The sequence below is a fragment of the Camelus ferus genome, chromosome 36 (genome assembly GCF_009834535.1).
Source record: "Camelus ferus isolate YT-003-E chromosome 36, BCGSAC_Cfer_1.0, whole genome shotgun sequence".
Taxonomy (NCBI): Eukaryota; Metazoa; Chordata; class Mammalia; order Artiodactyla; family Camelidae; genus Camelus; species Camelus ferus.
This window is the reverse complement of record NC_045731.1, coordinates 17,699,035-17,718,825: the sequence shown is the minus strand read 5'-3', so window position 1 is coordinate 17,718,825 and position 19,791 is coordinate 17,699,035. Positions and strand designations below refer to the sequence as shown.

General features: G+C 36.1%; 2 pseudogenes; both read right to left on the bottom strand.

Moving 5' to 3' along the window:
• Positions 1 to 7,765: 7,765 nt before the first annotated feature.
• Positions 7,766 to 8,762, bottom strand: LOC116661723 (annotated as a pseudogene).
• A 9,592-nt stretch (positions 8,763 to 18,354) lies between these two features.
• LOC102508581 lies at positions 18,355 to 19,791 on the bottom strand (annotated as a pseudogene).

Sequence of the window (19,791 nt, the reverse complement as noted above, 5' to 3'; positions counted from 1 at the left end):
CCCTGCTCTGAGGTGCCGGGTGGAGACCTCTGCATGCAACACCGCAGGAACAAGTGAAACCAGACATGGCACAAAGGAAAAGAAAGAGGTTAGACTTTATTTTATTACCCAGATTCTATTTTTGCTTCCCGGGAATTGTTAATGGGCCGTTACTGGGCTTTGCCGATGACAGATCCCTCCTTTGTCCTGCTCCTCATTCTTGTGGGGTGTTAGGGTCGGGATGGGGCACAGGTTCATCTCCTGTGACTGCTTCCTGGTGATTTGGGGCATCATCATGACCCCAGGCGGTGGAGGGGAACTCCCCCCATCTGCCTATGATATATGGTTGGTCGTCACCAGACTTCAGCCTAATTGTTCGTGTTAACTGAGCAGCCCGTGTTTGTCTAAGCTTCAGGAGGCAAAGGACACCGGGCACTTTCAGATGCACGGGGACGTGAAAGCATCTAGGCCTTCTGCCTGTAGGCGAGTGTGTCCTGTCGTTGCGGCTCACTGCCGGGGCCTGACCCTCCCTGGTCACACTTTTGTTGTTTTTCAGAAGAGAAGCTTCCTGTGAGAGAGAGGGTCACACGCGTAGTCACGGGGTCTGCTGCCCCAGGTTGTCTCTCTGGAGGTTGGTGCTCAGGGGCCGTCCTCACTCCATTGTGATGTCCTCATGGAGTGACCCCTTGCAGCTTCAGGCAGAATGGGTGGCTAGGATGCCCTAGTGGAGTTTGTTCCACTTAAGAGTGAGCTGATTCTGCAGGCTTGTCTTCCAGGTGTTTAGGTGCCCCCAGTCTCCTGGCTGGAGGGGGTGCAGGGCCAGGTTATTTGCGCAGCACTAGCTCATCATATCCTGTGAGGGCTTTTCTGGTTTCTCCTGCCTGGAGAGCAAACTTGAGTTGTGTCATTTCAAGGGGCTTAAGGTGTCTCTTCTTTACAGGCTTGGGGAATGGGTCTACTATATATGATTTCAAATGCCTTTAATTTTAACTTATTCCTTGGGGCTAACCACACGCACAGTCAGGCAATTGGAAGACACAATCCAATTTCCTTGGTTTTGCTGACGTAGCTTGGCTAAGGCTAGTTTCAAGGCCTGATTGGTTCTGTCTATTTTCCAGGGTGAATGGCATCTCTAGGCTGAGAGCAAGATCTAGTTTATGCCTAGGGTACCGGTTATCCCTTCATCACTTGAGGCACACATGCTGGACCATTATCACTTTGTATGGATCCCAGGAGCCCAAGCCTGAGGATTATTTCTTATAGTAACACCTGAGCGACTTCAGCTGTCATTTCAGTTATTTATTTATTTTTTTTTTGGAGGGCGATGCTTCTATCTATCCAGAAAATGAGTCTATTAGCACCAAGACACCAAGAGATACCTGACATTGCTCAGTACTAGCATGACAGTAAAGTCAATCTGACAATCTTCTCCACGATGTGTCCCCCTGGTCTGAATGGGCCTTATCTGGGGAGGACTCTTGGGGGTCTGGTGCTGGGGTTGTGTATTGTGCAGGTAGGGCATGTCTCAATTATCTGACTGATTATGCTTTTCATGCCAAGGTTTACCATGATCTCAGCTAACCAATTATATTGGACTTGGGATCAGAATGCCATCTACATACTGGAGAGGGGTTCCCAACTCCACATGTAGATATTTGAGGTCTTTAGCTAAAGTTTGCCCTAAAATTGTGGGGAAATTTTTGCAGTCTTGGGGTAGAACTGGCCAGCAGTGTTATTTTTGTGCATGTTCAGGTTCTGACACTCTAAAACAAACATTTCTTGTGACTCTGAGGCTAACAGAATACAGAAGGAGGTATCTTTTAAATCTAATGCAGAATACAGGTCCATGTGGACTGTAGAGAGGCCAGCAGGGTATAGGGATTAGGGACTACTGGATGTATATACTCTGTGGCTTCAGTGACTGTCCTGAGGTCTTGTCCCAGTCAGTATTCCCCATTGGGTTTCTTTATGGGGACAGTGGTGATATTACACACTGATTGTCGTGATCTACTAAGGTCCTGGCCAATTAGGTCTTGCATCACAGGGACAATGCCCCACAAATTCTTCCCTATGGAGAGGGTACTGTTTTCTATTGGGCCATGTATGTCCAGTTTTAGGCATGCTATCACTGGACTGGCTCCCACAGCTCAGTCTACTCATCTCTGGGCCCAAACCTTGAGGTTTACTCCAAGGAAGTTTTTCCTCAACCATTAATATTATCATCTTGTGCCCTTCATCTAAGGGGATGCCAGTCTCCAGTTTGTTTCTTATTAGGAGGATAGTAGCCCCCAATTTATATAAGACATCTCTTCCTAGCAGGGGTATAGGGCATTCTGGGGCATGCAGGAAGAAGTGGGTGGGTGGGCGGGCAAGTGTTCATCCAACTTATGTTCTAATGGCTCTATGAATGCCTGTTCTTGGGCCTTCCCTAATACCCCTATGATTTTACAACTCTTGTGACTGACTTTGCCAGATCTGGTGCTCAGAACTGGCTAAGTGGCACTGATGTTGACTAAATTTGACAGGCTTTTCCCTATGTCCAATGTTAGCCGGTGCTCCTGAGGGGGCAACTGGAGTGCCAGCTCAGGACTCCTCTGGCTCTCTCATTCTTTTATTTGTTTGGAATTTCTGCCTTCAAGGATAGTGGATGGGATCTGCTATTTCTTTCCCTTTTTGGGAGCGGTAAGGGCATCATCTCAGTGTCCTTCTTGTTTACGTATGGCACACTGATTGGGTCCTGGTTTTCTTGCCTTAGTAGCCCTCAGTGGGGTCTGGAGTTGAGAGTCTCCATGGATGGTTAGTCCAGATTCCTGTGCTGCCCTGTTGACATTGGAGGGCAACAGCCAGTGTGGGCTTGAAGAAGGGCTACAGACCAATTGCTAGAGACTCTGAAACTTAATATAGTAAAGTTAATATATTTTGCATTGAAGTTTCCATTGGGGATCCTTCCTAAGTGAGATTATAGTAGTCCATAGTTACATGCTATAATCCATCTTTTTTTTTTTTTGCATGAATCAGACCAATTAATTAAATAGCATTATTATGGGAAATTTGAATCCTTCATATCTTTTATGATTGCTTTTATCTTTGAAATTCCTTTTAAAATGATTTGCTTCTGATTTTCTATTTTATCCGTGATATAGGGGCGCTTATTGGAAAGTAATCAACATGAAGTTTTTTCCAGGTGCTAAGTATCCATATATTCCAATGATATATTTGAAGAATAGGGAAATAATTACAGGATATATTCATTGACACATCAAACCTTCTCTGAGGCAGACTTGCACCAAAATTTAATTTACAACGTGGCCTTTATAAGCTTTTACTTTAATTGGAAGATTGTAATAGTATTTTAGGTCTTCTTGTAACAGTGATGGATCAGATATTATATCCAGTATTTCTCAAGAAGTTTGAGTAGTCCCCTTTTCCCAACACATAGTTCCTCAGGCAGATTGATTCCTTGTCAGTCTCTCCTCTCTCCCAGGAAACTTATCTGCCTCCAGGAATTTGTTATAACACACAAGCTTGTCCAGACTCCAAGGATATGCCTGCCAAAGGCTATTGCCAAAGTGCTGAACCCCAAGTTCCCACTCAAAACTCAGAGTGTCCTTACCAGAATTAAGCTCTTCCTAGCACTCAGATCTAACACTTTCAAGGTTCATTTCCTCCAAAATGTTCTCCCAGCTCACACAAGTTCATATTTGTGTAGTCCTGCAAATACTTTTGGGATGCAGGTTATTTCCTTTCACATTCAGAGCTTCCTTTGCATTATGCTGATCTTTGAGTCATTTATTGGTCTGGAGATAATGAAGATTATGCCATCTAATTTTGAAAAGCAAACATCAATCTTTTGAGGATCCTGTTTCAGGTGAATTTCTTGTGTATTCTCCAGTCAAAGGGACACTATTATTTTGGAGCATGGGTAAGGGAATGACTCTCTCAGCCCAAAGGCTCAGAGAAGTGGAAGGTTCAAGATCTCAGGTTTTTACACCCTGAGGCACCTCAGTCAATGGGACTCCAGCAGCATGTAGGACATTTGTTCCCACTGGGCACCACTGTGCTCTGCACTTGGCTGCTGAAGCAGATGTCCATGGTGTTGCTCACAGGCCACTATTTCCAGATTAGAAACAAGTGGCCTTTTCTCATGCTACATGCTATTTGTTTCCCAATAATAAAATTTCTGAATCTTTCTGTATGAATTGTATAAATTAAATTATATAGCATAATGTTGATTATTTGAAATCTTAATCATGATAATTAGGAATTAAAAGTCACTCATGTATTGATTTTAATAGAATCAATTTGTGGGAAGGAAATTTTTATGATAGCTTCTATATGGTCTTTTATTCTGTAGAAATGATCACTAGATTTAGCATTTGTTTATTTTTAACAGCTTTATTGGTATATAATTTACATACTATGTAATTCACTCATTTAAAGTATAATATTTAATGGTGTTTTAGTATACATCAACATTATTTAATTTTGCAACATTATTGTCACCCCCAAAAGAAAGTCCCTACCCATTAGCAGTCACTCATTTTTCCTTTACACCACCATCACCAGCAACCTTAACCAAACAATCTATATAGATTTTCTTTTCTGGACATTTTGTGTAAAAGGAATCACCTACTTTTTCCACTTAGCATAATGTTCCTAAAGTTTCATCCCTGTTGTGTTAAGAATCAGTACTTCTTTCCTTTTTATCACAAGTAAGATTTCATTGTATGGATATGACATTTATCCGTTCATCGGTTGATTGATGTATGGATTGTTTCTCCATTTTGGCTATTATGAACAATGTTGCTATGAACATTGATGTGCAGGTATTTTTGTGAATATATACTTTCCTTTCTCTTGGGTAAATATCTCTTGGGTAAAGTGGACATGCAGGGTCATTGGTCATTATATTTTTATCCATTTGAGAAGCTGCCAAACCTTTTTCCAAAGTGACTGCATCATTTTACATTACCCCCAGCAATATAGAAAACTCCACTTTCTTTACATCTTCACCAACACTTATGATTGTCTGTAATTTTTTATTCTAGACATCCTAGTGGGTACAAGGTAGTATCTCATTATGGCTTACATTTACATTTCCTAATGAGTAAAGATGTTGACATCTTTTAATGTAGTTTTGGCCATTTGTATGTATTCTGTGGACATATGTTTATTCATATATTTTGCCAAATTTTTGATCAGGTTATCATCTTTTTATTATTAAGTGGTAGGAATTCTTTATATAGTCTGGAGACAAGTTCCTTATTAGGTATATGATTTGCAGTTATTTTCTCCAAAACTGTGGGATGGCTTTTTACTTTGTTGATAGCACAAATTTCAGCACAAAATTTTTCATTTTGATGAAGTCCAGTGTAACTATTAAAAGTTGTTATCATGTACCAATTTAAACATAGCTATACATATTTTATTCATGGGAATGAAATTCTTAATGACACTTGCTGTTCTGGTTTTTTTTTTTTTTTTCCTATAGAAATGATCACTAGATTTGATAAACATTTTTATTGGGACTTAGAGATAGTAATTTTATTTTGTATTACTTTTTCTGGGATAGATTTTACATACAATGTAATACAGAGATTTTAAGCATATGATTGATATTTATATTCATCAATATTGATAAATTCATATATTCATGTAACCATCAACAAATTCAAGATCCAGAATACTTTCAGTAACCCTGAAAGTTCTGCCATCCCAATATTCAGTCAATCCCCCAAGATGCAACCACAGCTCTTGTGTGTGTCACTGTTCAGTTTTGCCTGTTCTAGAACTGCATACAAATTGAATCACAGCACTTACTAATTTGTATAGTCTGTTTCTGAGAGTAATCATGTTGATGTGTTATCATTAGTCCACTACTTTTCTTTGCTGAAGATTATCCTATTATATCTAGTCTGACAACTTCTGTCTTTTAATGTCATGTATTTTCATTTAATGCAATTGTTAAAATTTTTGGATTTAAAATTCTTATTGCAGTTTACATTTTCTTTGTCCCCTTTATGACTTATTTTCTTTCTTTCCTGTGTTCTTTTAAGCTGAGTAGATGATTTTTGTTTAGTATTAAATTTTATCTTCTCTATTGACATTTTTTAAAACTTTATATTTTTAGAGCAGTTTTAGGTTCACAGCAAAATTTAACAGAAGATATAGAGGTATCCCATGTACCCCCTGTCCCACTCATGCATTGCCTTCTCCATTGTTAATGTCCCACAGGAGTGGTACATTTGTTCAATTGATAAAGCTACCCTGGCACTTCATTATCACTGGAAGTCCAGAGTTTACATTAGAGTTCACTCTTGGAGTCGTATGTCATACAGATACAGACAAATATATAATGGCATGCATCCACCATTGCAGTACCACACAGAGTAGTTTCATGGTTCTAGAAGTCCTTTGTTCTCCACCTATTGATTCTTCCTTCCACTTTAACTCTTGGCAAAAACTGAACTTTCTGCTGTCTCCATAGTTTTGTCGTTTGCAGAATGTTACATAATTGCAATCATACCGTATGTAACCTTTTCAGATTGGCTTCTTTGACTTAATAACATGCGTCTAAGTTTTCATCATGTTTTTTTATGGCTTGATAGCTCATTTCTTTTTAGCACTGAATAATATTCATATGGATATACCAGTTTATCTATTCACCCACTAAAGGATATCTTGATTATTTCTAAGTTTCAGAAATTAAGAATAAAGCTGTTATAAATGTGAGTGCAGATTTTTATGTGGACATAAGATTTCAACTTCTTTTGGTAAATACCAAGAAGTGTGACTGCTGAATGGAGTTTATAATTCATATTCATCATATAAATATTAGTGTTTCAAAGCATAAGATCCTCCTCTATTTCATTATTTGTTTTAATCTATCAATATGTTAATATTCATCAACGTCAACTGCTTACAGTCTCTACTTCTGGACCATATCAATATATCACCCTTAATTTGGGCCATCAGTTTTACAGTTACAATAAATCAACATTGAAACAAAATACTAACATTTGTATAATTCAAGAGAAAATATATACCTCCTAAATTTAGAAGGAGTCAAATTAGAAACATACATTTTTCCAAAGGAATATCATTATAAGTATAAACTCAGTAGTCAAAGCCTTCCTATGGTCAAAGAAGTTCTTCAAAGGTGGACTTTTATCTCCATATTCTGTAGCTGTTAGAAGGATCTCAGTAAACACATGGTAGGAATTCAAAGTATAACACCAAGAAATGAAAGGGAGACTATCTAGATTTTATACTATTCTTACTATTCTTTATAACATTACAATTCTGTATTATTTGAATCTAGTGCTTTCTGCTGAGTCAGGAAGAGCCACCAAGTTGAAGGTCTATGATGAGGCAGATGTGACTAAAATATTTAATAAAACCATTTAAAAGAGGGAAAGTCTGCCAGGCTGTGGATATGAGCATTTAAATGTATAACTATACACAGAGGAGACCAGAAGTTAGAATGAAGGAGGGCATGGAAAATATTAAATAAATAGCAATGTAATATTAGGCAGGCAACAGAGGCAGAAACAAAGCAGTGGAAAACATCTGTGGCAATGGACCTTGTATACATGTTTACAGCTGGTGCTGTCTCATCTTGTACATAACACTGACTGAACACTAATCAGTGTATGTGTTTACTATGCTTATTTTCCTGAATTAAACTAATGCTAATGCCCTATGACAGGATTACATTAATGCCACAATAAGAGATAATATTCTCTAGGGGCTTCTTCTAGATCAATCTAAACTATGAAGCTTCCATTTATCTTTTGTCATCTGAGATCAACTTCTTTCTCCATAACATCCTCATGGCATTTTTTGCTTCTGCATTCCTTAGTGTATAAATCAAAGGGTTAAGAAAAGGTGCCCCAATTGTATAAAACACAGCTATCATCTTATCCATGGGGAAGGTGGTTGCAGGGCATGTGTATATAAATATATAAGGACCAAAGAACAGGATGACCATGATGATGTGGGAGATGCAGGTGGAGAGGGCTTTTCTCCTCCCGTCAGCACTGTGGTTTCTCAGAGAATGCAGGATAACAACAGAGGAGACCATCAGCACAAAAAAGCTCCCTGTGCATATGGCCCCACTGTTGGACACCAGGAGTAGGTTGGTCACATAGGTGTCTGTACAGGCAAACTTTAACAAAGGCTGCAGGTCACAAAAATAATGATCAATCACATTGGGACCACAGAAAGGCAAACTTAAGGACAGAAAAATCTGAGCTGAAGAATGCACACAGGCCCCCACCCAGGCCAGGGCCATCAGCCCACCACAGACTCAATGGCTCATGTTGGTCATGTAGTGAAGGGGCTTACAGACAGCCACATAGCAGTCAACAGCCATGAGGATAAGGATGAAGATCTCCAGGCAGCCAAAGAAATGGGATGAAAAGTCTTGAATCATGCACTCACTGAAAGAGATTGTGGTCTTCTTCAAAAGGGCATCCACATTCACTCTAGGGGCTGTTGAAGTAGAGAGAAAGGTATCAGATAAGGATAAGTGGAAAAGGAAGAAGTACATTGGACTCCCAAGTGCTTGGCTGGTCTTGATAGTAGTAATAATCAGAAAGTTACCCAACAGTGTCCCCAGATATAAAAGCAAGAAAGTGACAAATACTATTTTCTTCCTTCCAGGATTCTGGGTCATCCCAAGCAGAATAAACTCAGTCACATTATTCTTCAACTTCATGATTTCATGAATGAGAAGATGGGATGAGTGTAAAATGGATTATCTGAAAAAGTAAAGAAATTAATATATGGTGTGTTATTTGATATTATGGAATATTTTAAGTAAAAATAAGTACTGCTTATCAGGGATGTTCCAGCTGGAGTTTCCTAATAATGTATATTATATGTTGGTTTCTTAGTAATAACACTTTGTTTTCAATTTGCAATGATGACTTCATAGGATCATTATGAGTCTCATATAAGCTTGTGAATGTTAAACTTTCCTATAAAATTCTTCAAATATAATACCTTGATAGATGTGATGTGATTCTGACTAAATTTATGAATATATAGTTAATATATAGACTCCATTTTGTTACTTCCTTTGTTATTTTTGGCCATATTTAATATGGCTTTGATTTGCATGTTTGACATTGTGTATTACTCATAATTACAGATATATTTGACTGCCCTTGGTGGTTTATGATATAAATATAAAGTCATACAGCACACTTAACATCTTAAAGAATATCATATTTGCCCATGCATTTCTACTTCTCATATTTGTTATACATATTTATAAAAAGTATTTTATTTATAAATTTATATAATTTCATATAAATATGTATACTCATACATTCAGCACAAACTCTCTGCAGGATTCTCCAGTCTGTAAAATGAAATGTTGCCTTTAAATAATCTGTTGCAAACTTCAAGCATGTTTATATTTAGTCCTTGACATATGTGATGAACAGAATGAATGTTCTCAGTTATTTAATGTCTCAAAAGTGCCCATTACTATTTTTTCTTTCTCCAATGTGAAAAGCACATTTTAGAGTACTCAGATTTCTTTGTTACATTTCTAAATGAAAGGAACTTTGCTTATTTATTAATAAATAGTTCATGTTTTCTAAATTCAAGGTTTTACTTAAGAATGTTAGATCTGGGCTGGTTTTTTTGGGGGGGAAGATGTCACTCAGCAGTTGGTATAGGACCTGATCATGGTTATATTCCCAGGAGAGTTTGTAATATTCAAGTATTTGAAAACCCCACATACACAGAACAGAGCAGAAAGTCAGAAAAGGGAGGCCAATGTAGGTTTCAAAAAGAATCATAGAAGATAGTAACTGACTTCTTCATTTAATTTGTTTTTGTCCTGGCAAATAATTATTCAACTTGAAATAATGATAATTTCTTTCAATGAAGGCTTTTTCTCCCCTCTCACATTTGGAAAGAAATATTATCATGGGGTTATTCCAACAAACAAACTTTTTCTTTAGTTCTTTCTTGTGAGAATGATGCTGGCAGTGGTGCTATATACAAGTAAAAATATAAACTGAAATGTAATGCATTTAAATATAAGCTGAAAGACTTACTTATTCCATTGTATTTCTCCTAAATGCCATCTAGTCTTCAGTACATTGCCTTGAAAGTTGTAAGCAGCCAGAGCACAGATTATGATTGATCACATGGGCACAAGGTTTCCCTTCAATATGTTTTCCTCTCCTGTGGTGAATTGTCTTCCCTTCAACAGAGATGAAATATCCTTCATTTCTGCAAACAAACAAAAACTCTTGAGCAAACATCTAGTGAATTTTTCAGTTTGGGTTTCCAAGTATTAAAAAATAAAATCTCTAGATTTGTGCATAATCCTAATCTATAAGGAAACTGAGTCTTATTAATCATCACAATGAGATCCTTTCATTTATTAATTTAAAAGAGTGATGTATTATAAAGTATTGACACTTGAAAATATGCCAGGCATTGGAAGCAATTTGATGTAAAAGTCTGTGTCACTTCAGTATTTCATGATGTTGGCCACTGCATTGAGTGTACAGTTTTGGTTTGTATGTTATCAAGTCTAATTTCCTATCACTTTCCAGGACAAACTTACTTTTTTTTTAATTTTGGACTTTCAGATTTAAGATAAATTAAGAATTATAAACACATATGGTCATATTGGCTCATTAATAATTGTGTGTCCTTATCAAATATTTAATCAGTGGGTTCAAAAATACATTAAATGTCTCCACCCAAATCTGCAGCCATAAAGCCCATTTTTATGTATTGATGTTCCAAATAATTCAGACTACTTTAGTATTAAGTAATTTATTTGAAAAACATTTCCTGTGCCCTCAAGTACATTTCAGGGATGCACATTGTATTTTGAAAGAGGGGTTATTAACCTATTTTGTAATCTGCAGTACTTCACAATCTAGAAAAGGAAGACTGTAGTTCTCAAGTGAACCATGTGGAAGTCTTTGTGTAACCAGGGTGTGTTCATGATGCCATGTGAGCATGTAAAGATTAGCAGGTGTATTAGGTGGGGTCTCCATGATGGAAGTAATGTTGTAGCCAGGGATTAAAAATAAATACATGCAGAGTATCCAAACTCAGCCTGCCTTCTTCTTTCTTCCTGAAATGCCTTTCCATATCTAGTTGATTCAACCTTCCAGGAAATTGAGAACCACACTTCTAAGAAATGTCCTCTGGATGGCTTTCAGTTATTGCCTATGAGAAATTAAATTCACACCTCTGCTCTCTAAAGTCTTTCTCTGTAACTTTTCTTATAGTAGTCTGTATTGTTGTTTATAACAAGAATGTGTATGCTTCTTTTAGCTTCTTTTTTGGAATAAGTATGTCAGAAAACTATGTGCTATTCAGATGTTATTCTCCACAGTTCCAACCCAATGCCTTGTACAGTGTAGATGCTCAGTAAAATCTTTTAACTTAAATATTTCCTGTAACCCCATAAAAGGTAATATTTATCTCACTTTTTTAGCATTATGCTGACTATAATCCACATTAGTATCATTAATTTACTGGGATCTCCTATCCATAGTGCACGGTAAGTAGACAAATATGCCCCAATTTCATATAGCCAAAATAAAAAAAATATAAAGATGAAAATAATCTATTACTTACTGTTAGAAGACTCTCTGAATTAGCATCAAGTCTGCCTATCCTTTTTTGTTACTAGCTTTCATACAGAACACTGGGGAAAAAAACAGATTCCTTTTTGCATTCCAAAGGGAATATTTTAAGACTTAATGCTGTAAGGTACTAGCATAATAGAAAGTTAATTCCCCAAAGTTTCTCCCTAGTTAGCTTCATCCCAGATGTAATAACTCAACTTCTATTTGTCCAGTTAGCCTGTAAGAATAGCAAGTTAATCCATCACATACTCAGGAACCAGATACAAAGATTTTGTTTGTAATTACTATTTTCCTCTGTCTGAAAAAAAAAGTATCAGGGAAAAAGGAAAAAGGAGAGGTGGAGAATAGGAAGAAGAAAAAATTATATCACTGGTAGAGGAGAAAATAGATCACCAAGAAACTATTATGCTTCCACCCAGGGCCCTAAGTTATGCACCCCTGCATTAGGAAAAAAACTTTTCAGGCCTTTATATCTTTGTCTTCCTAGTTCCAATTTTTTTTGTGCAGGTACAATCCAGAGATGGCACTATGATGTCTAAAACCTGAGACATCCCCCACCAAGGAACAATAGATGAATAGCAACTGGTCTGATGATTAATATGTATATCAAGCTATTTTTGCAAACTGAATATATATCTTATATTTTTCAAGTTTATTTTTATGTTAGTAAAAAGACATATTAAAGGAAATAACTTATTGAAATAATTGTTTTCATCAAATATTTATTGACTAGCTTTCGTAAAATAGGCCTTGTGTTGTTTTCATATGCTGAGTATTGTAAATAATGCCACAATAAAAATAAGAATATAGCTAACTCTTTGCATTCCCGGTATCAATGCAATTGTATATACAGACCCAGAGATGGAAAGTTGAATCATATGCTAATATTATTTTTCAATTTTTGGAGGAACCACCATACTGTTTTTCTTAATGTTGTATTATTTTACATTGCCACCAGCAGTGTACAAGGGTTCTGGTTTTTTGACATGTGTGCCAACACTTGATCTTTGTTATTTTGATACATCCATACTACTACAAGTGAGGTGATATTTCATTGTAGTTTGGATTGCATTTCCCTGACAATTAATTATGTTGACTATGTATTCATATACCAGTTGGCAGTTTTTTGTGTCTTCTTTGGAGAATAGTCTATTCAAGTTCTCTGTTCATTTATTAATTCATTTGTTAATTCTTTGCTGTTGAGTTGTGGGATTTTTTGGGTATATTTTCAGTTTTAATCTGTTATTGTGTATGTGATTTACAAATAGTGTCCCCCATCCTGTAGGCTGATTTTCCGCCGGGCTTGTGGTTTCCTTTATGATGGTTAGTGATACCTCACTTGCCTAAATTTGACTTTGTTCCTTTTGCTTTTGTGTCTTTTCCAGAAATGACTGCCAAGCCTAATGTCATGAAGGTTTTCACCTCTGTTTTCCTCGGGGAGTTTTGTGGTTCCAGTTCCTACATTGGAGTCTTTAATCCACTTTGAATATGGTGTAACATAAGGATTCAATTTCTTTCATATGATTTCCTTATCCAGTTTCTCAGTGAATTTGTTAAAGAGATTCTCCTTTCCCCAGTGTGTATTCTTAGCTTACTTGTCAAAGAGCTGTTTATGGTGTATGCTTGGGTTTTTGGGTATCTATTGTGTGCCATTGGTTTGTGCATTTGTTTTTATGCCTCTATCATACTGCTTTAATTGTTGTAGCTTTTTAATAAATTTTGAAATCAGGAAACATGATAGCTCTATTTTTATTTTTTCCTCAATGCAGCATTGGCCAACTGGGGACATTGGTAGTTTCATATGATTTTTAGGGTTTTTTTAATTTCTATGAAAAATGGCATCAAAATGTTGATAGGGAGTGCATTAACTCTGCAGATCAGTTTGGAAAGCACAGGCATTTTAACAATAGTAAGTCTTCCAAAGTATGAGCACATGTGCCTATTTATTTTGTCTTTTTATTTCATTATTTATTTTATTTCATTAATTATTTTCATTAATGACTTGCTGTTTTCAGTGTAATAATAATAATATTTTACCTTGTTTGACAGGTTTATTTTTTAAGTGTTATTTCCATGCTATTGTAATGGGATTGTTTTCTTAACTTCATTTTCAGAAAATTTGCTGTCAGTGTATATCAAAGCAATTATTATTTTTTATATTGATTTTAAATATAAAAATTGTTGTATTCTTTAGTAGTTCCAATAATTGTTTCTTGTAGAATGTTTTGGATTTTCTGCATATGAGATCATGTCATCTGTAAGCAGGTGTAATTTTTTTCTTCTTTGGTGGTTAAGAAGCCTTTTATTTCTTGCCTAATTGCTCTGGTTTGGACTTATAGTACTATATTGAATGAAAGTAGTGAACATGGGAACCTTGGCCTTATTCCTGATCTTGGAAGAAAAGGTCTCAGTTTTTCACCATTGAGTATGATGTGAGCTATGGGCTTTTAATTTATGACCTTCACTGTAGCAAGTTCAGTTCTTACTATTCCTATTTTGGTGAGAATTTTTATCATAAAGTTAATGTTGAATATTATCAATTATTATTGCTACATCTGTTTAGATGATAATGAGGTCTTTAACTTCTATTCTGTTAACGTGCTGTAACACACTAATTAATTGGCCTGTGATGAACCAATCTTACATTCCAGGGATTAGTTCCAATCGGTCATGGGGTATACTCTCAGTGTGCTGTGTCTTTCAGCTAGCTAGTGATTTGTTTAGGATTTTGTGCCTACTTTCACCAGGGATATAGGTCTGTAATTTTCCTTTCTTATGATGCCTTTGTCTGCCTTTGGAAACAGGGTGATATTGGCCTCATAAAGAAGAGTTTGCAATTGTTTCCTCTATTTTTGGAAGAATTGTATTAATTCTTCTTAAGTGTTTGGTAGAATTCACCTGTGAAGCTATCTAGTTCTGGGCTTTTCTCTGTTGAAAGGTTTTGATTCACTAATTCAATTGATTCACAAATTCAATGTCCAATTGTTATTGTTTTGTTGTCTTCTTATTTCTTCTTTATTTAGTTTCGGTAAGTTGCTATCATCTAGAGAATTAGACATTTCTTCTGGATTATTTACTGGTTAGTAGTTGTTCACAGTAGCCTTGTGATCTTTTTTTTTTTTTTTTAATTTCTGTGGCATTGGCTGTAACATCGCTTCTTCCTTTTATTTTTTTTATCTGATTTGATTTTTCTTTTTAAATTTGTTAATCTCTTTAAGGGTCTGTTGATTTGTCTGACTTTTCAAAGAATCAACTCTCTTTTTTTGGGGGGGTTGTAATGCTCTGAAAATATCCACCAAATCTAGTTTTTCTATTGTATTATTTAATTTCTCTGTTGCCTTGTTTATCTTCTGCCTGGAAGATCTTTCTAGTGATGTTAATGCCGTGTTAAAATCTCTAACTATGATTGTATTCCCATCAATATCCCCCTTTATCTCTGTTAGTAATTCTTGTATGTACTTAGGTGCTCCTATATTGGGTGCATATATATTAATGAGTGTAATATCATTATAAAATTTCCTTCTTTATCTTTCTTTATGGCCTTTGCTTTAAAGTCTATTTTGTCTGAAATCAGTACTGCAACACCTGCTTTTTTGGCTTTTCCATTTGCATGGAATATCCTTTTCCATCCTTTCACTCTCAATCTATATGTGTCCTTCTCCCTAAAGTGGGTCTCTTGTATGCAGCATATTGAAGGTTCTTCCTTTATTAACCAGTCTGCCACTCTATGTCTTTTGACTGGAGCATTTAGTCCATTAACATTTAGAGTAGTTAATGATAGATGTGTGTTTATTGTCATTTTGAACTTATCTTTGCAGTTGAATTGGTATATCCTCTTTGTTCCTTTCTTCTTCCTTTTGTGGTTTGTTATTTTCCTTTGTATTATCATGGGTTTTATTTAATTTTTGTGAATCCCTTGTAAGTTTTTGGCTTATGGTTACCTTTTTTTGTAAATCTATTAGCCCATTACTATAACTATCACCACTCCTATTCAACATAGTCCTGGAAGTCCTAGCCACAGCAATCAGGCAAGAGAAAGAAATAAAAGGGATCCAAATTGGAAAAGAAGAGGTAAAAGTGTCACTATATGCTGATGACATGTTACTATATATAGAAAACCCTAAAAGGTCCACACAAAAGCTACTAGAACTGATTGAAGAATTCAGCAAGGTAGCAGGTTACAAAATTAACATTCAAAAATCAGTTGCATTTCTTTACACTAATGATGAATCAACAGAAAAAGAAAGTAAAGAAACAATCCCCTTTAAAATAGCACCCAAAGTAATAAAACATCTGGGAGTAAATCTAACCAAGGAGGTGAAAGAATTATACACAGAAAACTATAAACCATTGATGAAGGAAATTAAAGAAGACTTTAAAAAATGGAAAGATATCCCAAGCTCTTGGATTGGAAGAATCAATATTGTTAAAATGGTCACACTGCCCACAGCAATCTACAGATTTAATGCAATCCCTATCCAATTACCCAGGACATATTTCACAGAACTAGAACAAATCATAATAAAATTTATATGGAACCATCAAAGACCTAGAATTGCCAAAGCATTACTGAAGAGAAAGAAAGAGGCTGGAGGAATAACTCTCCCAGACTTCAGATAATACTTTAGAGCTACAGTCATCAAGACAGCATGGTATTGGTACAAAAACAGACATATAGACCAATGGAACAGAATAGAGAGCCCAGAAATGAACCCACACACTTCTGGTCAACTCATCTTCGACAAAGGAGGCAAGAATATACAATGGAATAAAGACAGTCTCTTCAGCAAATGGTGTTGGGAAAACTGGACAGCAGCATGTAAAGCAATGAAGCTAGAACACTCCCTTACACCATATACAAAAATCAAGTCAAAATGGATCAAAGACTTAGACATAAGACAAGATACAATAAACCTCCTAGAGGAAAACATAATCTGACATACATTTCAAAAATTTTCTAGAAGAAATAAAAGCAAAAATAAACAAATGGGACCCAATGAAACTTACAAGCTTCTACACAGCAAAGCAAACCAGAAGTAATAGAAGAAGAAAACCTACAGAATGGGAGAAAATTTTTACAAATGAAACTGACAAAGGCTTGATCTCCATAATATATAAGCAGCTCATTTGACTCAATAAGAAAAAAATAAACAACCCATTCCAAAATTGGGCAGAAGACCTAAACAAGCAATTCTCTAAGGAAGACATACAAATGATCAAAAAGTACATGAAAAAAATGCTCAATATCACTAATTATCAGAGAAATGCAAATCAAAACTACAATGAGGTATCACCTCACACCAGTCAGAATGGCCATCATTCAAAAATCCACAAATGACAAATGCTGGAGAGGCTGTGGAGAAAGGGGAACCCTCCTACACTGCTGGTGGGAATGCAGTTTGGTGCAGCCACTATGAAAAACAGTGTGGAGATTCCTCAAAAGACTAGGAATAGACTTACCATATGACCCAGGAATCTCACTCCTGGGCTTGTATCCAGAAGGAACCCTACTTCAGGATGACACCTGCACCCCAATGTTCATAGCAGCACTGTTTACAATAGCCAAAACATGGAAACAGCCTAAATGTCCATCAACAGGTTACTGGATAAAGAAGAGGTGGTATATTTATACAATGGAATACTACTCAGCTATAAAAACTGACCACATAATGGCATTTGCAGCAACATGGATGCTCCTGGAGAATGTCATTCTAAGTGAAGTAAGCCAGAAAGAGAAAGAAAAATACCATATGAGGTCGCTCATATGTGGAATCTAAAAAACAAAAACAAACAAAAACAGCATAAATACAGGGCAAAAATAGACTCATAGACAGAGAATACAGACTTGTGGTTGCCACGGGGGTGGAGGGTGGGAAGGGATAGACTGGGATTTCAAAATTGTAGAATAGATAAAGAAGATTATACTGTATAGCACAGGGAAATATACACAAAATGTTATGATAACTCACAGAGAAAAAAATGAGACAATGAGTGTGTATTTGTCCATGAATGAATGAAAAATTGTACTGAACACTGGAATTTGACACAACATTGTAAAAAGATTATAAATCAATAAAAAATGTTAAAAAAAAGAAAGCAGCTTCTTGCTGCAGAAATGGGTCTTTTCTAAGTCCACTAACTAGAGACAAGCACAGTGAGTATTTCCAGAATGCCTTGTGTGCTTTCTTATATTTAACCGATATAACCCAACTTTAAATAAAATAACATAATACACTTTTTTCTTCATACCATGTTCTACCTTTCAGTACTTCAGTTTCAGAAAATATGTTGCATGTTCCCTATATTTTTAAGTTTTTTTAGTCGACATAAATTATTTTACTTTTTAGCCTCATTGAGTTATAAACTTCTATTATTGTAGTTTATTTTCAGATGTATGATCATCCATAAATAAAATGTGGCTAGTGTTCTATAATTTGTGTCATATCAGTCACATAATTTATAAAGATCTCAAGGTGTTTGTAACACTATGTTTATAGATACATAAGTATATTCATATATATATATATATATATATATATATATATATATATATGTATGTATAGTCTCAGTTATCTTAATAACCAAAGGAAACAATAAGAAAATTATTTTAAAATGCCATTATATATAAAATAGCATTTGATTCAATAATATTCAATATTTCAAAAATAAAATGATGTCATAATGAAGTTGATTGATACATAAAGTTAATTTTCTTGCTCTGGAAGTATTCAAGAGAAAACAAGAGACCTAATTTGAAATGCATGATAGTGGGGATTGCAAATTATAGAGTACTAGCTACATTTTCTTTGTGGATGATCATGTGTTTGCAAGGTTGTGATTATATAAATGTATTTTTTCTTATCAAGCATAGTGTAGACCGTGTTGTGAGTTGTATTTTACAACCAGTCATGCCAGAACTCTCAGGCAATGCAAGAGTCAGGCTGAAAATGTGAGGGAAGCTACTAATCTGAGGACAGAGGTACAAAAAGAAGTAAGAAAATCTGGTGCAGTGTAAAAGATTGTATGGAGGAGTGACGAGATACACTATTATGTTTTTTTATCTGTACAGATTCAGCCAAACTATGACTTAATAACTAATCAAACAAAGCCCTCAATTCATCTTTTTCTTTCTGATGTGATTTTGACATGCCATAACTTTCTCATGGCGCTTTTCACTTCTGCATTCCTCAGTGTGTAGATGATCGAATTGAGAAAGGGTGTTCCGATAGTATAAAATACTGCCACCATCTTGTCCATGGGGAAAGTGGTTGGGGGGGCGTGTATACATAAATATACGTGGACCAAAGAATAAGATGACTGCAATGATGTGTGAAGTGCAATTGGAGAGAGCTTTCTTCCTCTCTTCTGCACTGTGGTTTTGCAGGGAATGCAGAATAAGAATGTAAGAGGTCATCAGAATTACAAAACTGCTGGAGCAAATGGCCCCACTGTTAGTTGCCAACAGCAGATTGATCACATAGGTGTCCATGCAGGCAAGTTTCAACAAAGGCTGCAAGTCACAGCAATAGCGATCAGATTGGGTCCACAGAAGGGCAGTCTCAAGGCCAAGACAATCTGAGCCATGGAATGTATAAAAGACCCTATCCATGCAAGAGTGATCAGGATAATGCAGACCTGGCGGCTCATGATAGTTGTGTAACGCAAGGGTTTGCAGATGGCCACTGTAACGGGCAACAGCCACGAGGATGAGAACAAAGATCTCCATGCAGCCAAAGAAATGTAGTGCAAAGCCTTGGGTCATGCACTCATTGTAAGATATGACTTTTTTGGCAGACAGGGCATCCACAATTAGTCCAGGGGCTGTGGAAGTTGAAAAGCAGTTATCAGCCAAGGACAAATAAAATAGGAAGAAGTACAGTGGGGCTCCCAAGTATCTGGCTGGACTTGATGGTCACGATAATAAACAAATTCCCCACCAAGGTTCCCACATAGAAAATGAAGAAGATTACAGACACCATTTTCTGCCTCATAGTATCTGGTGTCAATCCTAAGAGTATGAACTCAGTTACACTGTTATTTGGCTGCATTGTTTCAATCAAAGTGGAGAAAGTACAGATTAAAAGTAATAAATCTGCAAAGGAAAAAAAATTAAGACATGAATACTATAGTTGGAGGTCAAATGCATGTGCTCATTCATGGAACTGCCACTTTCCAGTGG